Source organism: Procambarus clarkii, chromosome 75 (genome assembly GCF_040958095.1).
Source record: "Procambarus clarkii isolate CNS0578487 chromosome 75, FALCON_Pclarkii_2.0, whole genome shotgun sequence".
Taxonomy (NCBI): Eukaryota; Metazoa; Arthropoda; class Malacostraca; order Decapoda; family Cambaridae; genus Procambarus; species Procambarus clarkii.
This window is the reverse complement of record NC_091224.1, coordinates 20308228-20315781: the sequence shown is the minus strand read 5'-3', so window position 1 is coordinate 20315781 and position 7554 is coordinate 20308228.

Here is a 7554-nt window from a genome sequence, read left to right as displayed (position 1 = left end):
ACACGTGGTGGGTAAGAGACTTGAGGGTAAGAGGGTCACACTTGACCACCACCTATAACTCTTCTAGTTAGCAAAGGGTATTTACTGGATGAATTGTACTCCAGTACTGTACTGCAATACAGTATTGGAGTACTTACGGTACTTACTGCCTCAGACTTCTACTAGAATGCATTTATTGAAGACTGGTTATATTATTATGCTAAATTCTTTCGAAATACTTATTAAAGTATGTATCTAGTTTCCTGAACTTATTATGTGACTTTGGTGTAGTCTTTTCAACTACCACCCACAGGGAGGGTATGGGGTCCACTACCACCCACAGGGAGGGTATGGGGTCCACTACCACCCACAGGGAGGGTATGGGGTCCACTACCACCCACAGGGAGGGAATGGGGTCCACTACCACCCACGGGGAGGGAATGGAGTCCACTACCACCCACAGGGAGAATATGGGGTCCACTACAACCCACAGGGAGAATATGGGGTCCACTGCAACCCACAGGGAGAATATGGGGTCCACTACAACCCACAGGGAGAATATGGGGTCCACTACAACCCACAGGGAGAATATGGGGTCCACTACAACCCACAGGGAGAATATGGGGTCCACTACCACCCACAGGGAGAATATGGGGTCCACTACAACCCACAGGGAGAATATGGGGTCCACTGCAACCCACAGGGAGAATATGGGGTCCACTACAACCCACAGGGAGAATATGGGGTCCACTACAACCCACAGGGAGAATATGGGGTCCACTACCACCCACAGGGAGAATATGGGGTCCACTACAACCCACAGGGAGAATATGGGGTCCACTACAACCCACAGGGAGAATATGGGGTCCACTACAACCCACAGGGAGAATATGGGGTCCACTACAACCCACAGGGAGAATATGGGGTCCACTACAACCCACAGGGAGAATATGGGGTCCACTACAACCCACAGGGAGAATATGGGGTCCACTACAACCCACAGGGAGAATATGGGGTCCACTACAACCCACAGGGAGAATATGGGGTCCACTACAACCCACAGGGAGAATATGGGGTCCACTACAACCCACAGGGAGAATATGGGGTCCACTACAACCCACAGGGAGAATATGGGGTCCACTACAACCTACAGGGAGAATATGGGGTCCACTGCAACCCACAGGGAGAATATGGGGTCCACTGCAACCCACAGGGAGAATATGGGGTCCACTACAACCCACAGGGAGAATATGGGGTCCACTACAACCCACAGGGAGAATATGGGGTCCACTACAACCCACAGGGAGAATATGGGGTCCACTACCACCCACAGGGAGAATATGGGGTCCACTACAACCCACAGGGAGAATATGGGGTCCACTACAACCCACAGGGAGAATATGGGGTCCACTACAACCCACAGGGAGAATATGGGGCCCACTACAACCCACAGGGAGAATATGGGGCCCACTACAACCCACAGGGAGAATATGGGGTCCACTACCACCCACAGGGAGGGGTATGCTGTACAATAAACGACGTCTATTCAACACTGATGACCCGCCCCTTTGGGTATTGTTCCCACTGGGTACCAAACTAAAAAATATATATATATATAAACCTCCACCCATTTTCTCTTCCAAGTTAAACTACATAACTAATCACACACATTTCAGCGGCCGTCAGCTACAATAATCATATAGTTACCCCCACAAGAGAAACTGAAAATAAAATGTTCTAAATTAATAAATACCTTGATAGAGCCCAAATATTGTACAAAGTAGTAAGATTCCATAATATTCGCTCTTTCCTCCCAGACCAGAGAACAAAAATAATTTTAAATCTTACAGAAAAAATGAAAATTTGACAAACAAATGCCAGGTATGTAGCAATTCATCAAGAATACAAAATTGTCCACTTTTTCTATAGACAAAAGTGTGTTTAAAGCGATAAAAAAGATATATATTAAGTTGCATGTCAACAGAAAACGAGAAGAGTGGAGGGGAGACTTGCCGCTTGCTAACGTCAAGTGGCACGCTGTAATTAAGCCATTCGTCCTTTTCGCTGCTCGGCGAGTATAATTTATGATCTATTAAAGGGCGATGGTCGTTAAGAAGATAATTGGATGCTGGCACTAACGAGATTTGTCGGCGGGAAGCGTTTGTTAATTGTGAACTTCGTCCGTGAGAGAGAAAGTGAGAGAGGAGAGAGAGAGTGAGAGAGGAGGAGAGAGAGAGTGAGAGACAGAGAGAGAGAGACAGAGACACAGGGAGAGACAGAGACAAAGTGGGAGGCCTGAACAAGGGACGATACCATGTTAGGGAGGGACGAGGCTCGACAAATGGTAATTCCCTGATTATCCTGACACAGGGGATGGTAATCTGGGGTTATTTTGGAGTTGATAAACGATTATATAGTGATTGTTTTGACACTCTCGATTATTATCATCATTGATGATTGTGTGACTTGATGAATTATTCAACCAATTTTATTTTTTTGTTATATTTTAATCGTAGAGGTTTCATTATTCAAACTTCTGTCTAGACACGATTTATTTTTTTTCCAATAAACGATTGTTTACAGTTCCTACGAGAGCGTGATTATTGTTTATCATGTTTCTGATTTATCTCAAATAGTCAATTCTAACATGATGAAAGTGCGTCATTAAATTATCCCGTTGAGTTTCTTTGACAATTAAAAAATTCTTTAATGACAGAGATTTCATCCATGAATAAAACTGTGTTGCTCAATGGGCGAGAGAAATGCGTCTGTTGCAACAATATAAGTAATTATATATTTATTTATCACTGAGTCGTGTCTGACGCAGCCAACATTGTGAGTACATTATAGAATGACAATTTCATGAAATTAAATATGTTCTGTGCACCAGTTTTTAACTGGCTTAATTAATTTCCCTGTTTATAGAAGCATTTGAAGATTATTGAAATTAGAATGGGGTGTGTGTATGTATTTACTATTTGTGCCTGCAGCATCGGGATATTAGCTCTTGGACTCCGCCTTTCTAACGAGTTTATTGTTTTCTCTATTATGTCTACTACTTATATTTCTACACACACACACAGGAAGCAGCCCGTAGCAGCTGTCTGACTCCCAGGTACCTATTTACTGCTAGGTGAACGAGGGAATTAGGGTGAAAGAAACTTTGCCCATTTTGTTTCTGCCATCAGCCGGGGTCGAACCCGGTCCCTAGGATTACGAGTCCAGAGCGCTGTCCACTCAGCTATCAGGCCCCTTTGTGTGCGTGTGTGTGTGTGTGTGCGATGTTGGTTGTTCACACACACACACACACACACACACACACACACACACACACACACACACACACACACACACACACACACACACACACACACACACACACACACACAAATATTCCCAATATAGAAAAAGGGTGACAGGCAAGAGGTACTGAACTATAGGCCAGTTTCCCTAACTTGTATACCATGCAAGGTGATGGAGAAGATCGTGAGGAAAAGGCTCGTAGAGCATCTGGAGGGAAATACCTTTGTAACACACCACCAACATGGGTTCAGAGATAGTAAATCGTGCCTCACAGGTTTAATAGAATTTTATGACCAGGCAACAAAAATCAGACCAGAAAGAGAAGAGTGGGCCGACTGCATTTTCTTGGACTGTCAGAAAGCCTTTGACACTATCTCACTAAAAGCTGTTACAAAAGTTGGAGCAACAGGCAGGAGTAAACGGTAAGATGCTACAGTGGATAAGGGAATATCTTAGCAACAGGAAACAGCGAGTAACGGTGAGGGGTAAGACATCAGGGTGGCGAGATGTCACCAGCGGAGTCCCACAGGGCTCTGTACTTGGACCCATCCTGTTTCTAATATATGTAAACGACCTTCCAGAGGGTATAGACTCATTCCTCTCAATGTTTGCTGATGATGCAAAAATTATGAGAAGAATCAAGACAGATTAAGATAGACAGAGACTACAGGATGACCTGGATAAACTGGAGAAATTGTCTAGAAAATGGCTGCTAAAGTTCAACTCAGGAAAGTGTAAAGTAATGAAATTAAGCGAAGGGAGCAGAAGGCTGAACACAAGGTACCATCTGGGAGGTGATAACCTGCAAGAGTTAAATAGAAAGAAAGATCTGGGATTTGATATCACACCAAACCTGTCTCCAGAAACCCACATCAAAAGGATATCATCAACGATATATGCTAGATTGGCCAGCATAAGAACTGCCTTTAGAAACTTGTGTAAGGAATCGTTCAGAACCCTGTATACCACTTATGTCAGACCAATCCTGGAGTATGCAGCTCCAGCCTGGAGTCCATACCTAGTTAAACATAAGACAAAGTTAGATAAGATTCAGAGATATGCCACCAGACTCGTCCCGGAACTGAAAGGTATGAGCTACGAGGAATGGCTACGGGAACTAAACCTCACGTCCCTGGCAGACACAAGAGTAAGGGAAAACATGATCACCACCTACAAAGTTTCCAGAAGAACTGACAGAGTGGATAAAGGAAAACCATTTATCATGTGTGGAACACGAACAAGGGGGACACAGGTGGAAACTTAGTACCCAAATGAGCCACAGAGACAATGGAAAGAATTTTTTTCAAATGGAATGCATTAGGCAGTGATGTAGAGGGCTGGCTGACTCCATACACAGTTTCAAATGTAGATATGATAGAGCCCAGTAGGCTCAGGAACCTGTACACCAGTTGATTGACAGTCCTGGCAGGATCAAAGAGCCAGAGCTCAGCCCCGGTAAGCACAACTCGGAGAGTACACGCACTCTACCTGCTTGGCCTGACGGCTGGCCGCCTCCCAGCCTGTGATATAACCAGAGTCTGCCATTTCCCAGCCGGTGTCAACACTTCTCCACGTGTTGTCAAGATGAATATTCTGGTTACCGAGATTATATCTCTCGTTTCTGAAATTAATGCTTTTTCCGAGAGAGAGAGAGAGAGAGAGAGAGAGAGAGAGAGAGAGAGAGAGAGAGAGAGAGAGAGAGAGAGAGAGAGAGAGAGAGAGAGAGAGAGAGAAAACGAGGAAGAGAGACAAAAAGTGAACGTATACAAGTGTCAAGATAAGTAGGAAATAAATGCATTGCAGAAAGAGAGAGACAGAGAAGGAGAGTAATGAGAGTGAGATATGACATGGAAGGAGATGGAAGAGGTGTCCACTTTACAACTAAAACTAATAATTAAATGTGATCTAAAGACAGGCCCGGATACAGAGGGGGGGGAGGCGGAGGCTTGGGGGGTGTTGTAGGGGGGGTTGGGGATGTTGGGGGGAGGGGGAGAAATGTCAGGTGATCAGGTGTATTCTTACCCCCTACCCCCCATATTCTTCTCCCCCTCCCCCTCACCCCCCCTCCCCTTCGTTTCTCCTCTACCTCTCCCCTACTCTATTCAGGTAGCAGGATGCTTAACCCTCTCCCTCCCTTCCCTCCCCCCCTCTCCCCAGTCAACACACACCCCTCCTCACCCCCAAACTGGAAGCTGGACACCCCCTTCCCCTCACCCCTTACCCATTCCCCTCACCCCTTACCCATCCCCCACTCCACTCCCCCCTAACCAGTTGGTCTTGACTGGTAAATTCCTCTGTGACGAATTTTTCTCCTTTCAGTGTGTCGTTAAATATTTTCTTTGACTCTCGGGAGGCTGAGTGTCTCGCTACACCTCTGTGCAACACCTACACTCACCTTCACGACGACTCCCAAGTCTCTCTACACTAGTCTGGACTCTACTGGTAAGTCCTGATCTAGTTACACACACACACACACACACACACACACACACACACACACACACACACACTTCTAAAGTATACTTTCTAGATGGAGCCACAGGTGAGGAATACACTATCAAGATGGAGCCACAGGAGAGGAATACACTATCAAGATGGAGCCACAGGAGAGGAATACACTATCAAGATGGAGCCACAGGGGAGGAATACACTATCAAGATGGAGCCACAGGGGAGGAATACACTATCAAGATGGAGCCACAGGGGAGGAATACACTATCAAGATGGAGCCACAGGGGAGGAATACACTAGATGGAGGCCACAGGATAGGAATACACTATCAAGATGGAGCCACAGGAGAGGAATACACTATCAAGATGGAGCCACAGGAGAGGAATACACTATCAAGATGGAGGCCACAGGTGAGGAATACACTATCAAGATGGAGCCACAGGAGAGGAATACACTATCAAGATGGAGGCCACAAGATAGGAATACACTAGATGGAGGCTACAGGAGAGGAATACACTAGATGGAGCCACAGGGGAGGAATACACTACCAAGATGGAGGCTCAGAGGGCCGCACGCTAGACATTCTCGTCTGGTAAAGTACTCACCATGAAAAACAGGAACATTATATATTATTTATCGCTATATTTACGTGAAAGAGGAAGAGAAAGATGGAGGGAGGAGGGAAGAGCTGGAGATAGAGAGAAGGAGATGGGGATAGAGGGAGTGCTGGAGATAGAGAGGGAGACCTTGGAGGGATAGAAAGGGAGAGGGAGCTGAAAATAGATGGAGAGCAGTGGTTCCATCTGAGATGTATGCCTGATGTCTTAAAATGGAAAAGGCTTTGATAACATAACTAAATTAAGAGCGACTCGTCTGATGTAGGGAGTTCACTCACTAGTTCGTAAGTAGAGAACGCAGAGAGAGAGAGAGAGAGAGAGAGAGAGAGAGAGAGAGAGAGAGAGAGAGAGAGAGAGAGAGAGAGAGAGAGAGAGAGAGAGAGAGAGAGAGAGAGAGGAGCCAAAGAATTGCGTTCGTGCGCGCGTGTCCGTCTCTCTCTCTCTCTCTATCTCGATATTCCTCCTCTTCTTACTCTCCCTTCTCCTCTCTCTCTCTCTCTCTCCCCTCCTATCCTGTTTCCATTCTATCCGCTATATTGCTTCCTATCTCAAATTCCCTCAATAAACACGAATAAAGTCTAATAGAACTCGCAAACCATTCAAGGTTTGGACTTCAGGTACTGTACTTGACCAATATTTAATTTAACATAAATAACCCAGTGCGCACCAACATCCAAGAACAACGTCGTATCGACGTCGTATCGACGTCGAAATTACATCGTATTAACGTCGAATCAACGTCTAATCGCCATGTTATTTTTTTGGTATATTGTGCCAACTAATAAAGGAGAAACTCTCAGCTATACCTGGTCTGGTAAGCTGCTTCCAGACGGTGCAAAACGTAGTTTCTTTATTACTAAAAACAAAAAATATTTTGTACATTTAATTTGACATTAAAGAATTTTTTTTATCAAAAAATCGAGTCACATTTGAAAACACATAAATGTCTTGTCTTGTTATATTCGATATCTTGCAAGATTAATTATTATATATTTATTTCCATATATTGTGAACGCAAGTGTACGTAATAATCTAGAGAAGGACGTAGCAAATAGAAAAATAGAATTATCTAACAGTGAATCTTAGAATCCCATTGCTCACTTTGTTTTAGATTTATTTCCGGCTGTAACTCTCAGATCTTTGTTTGTTTATTGTATTTGTTCCGTCGTGTAGTTGTTGGAGCTGTTTATCACGCTAGTGTGGGG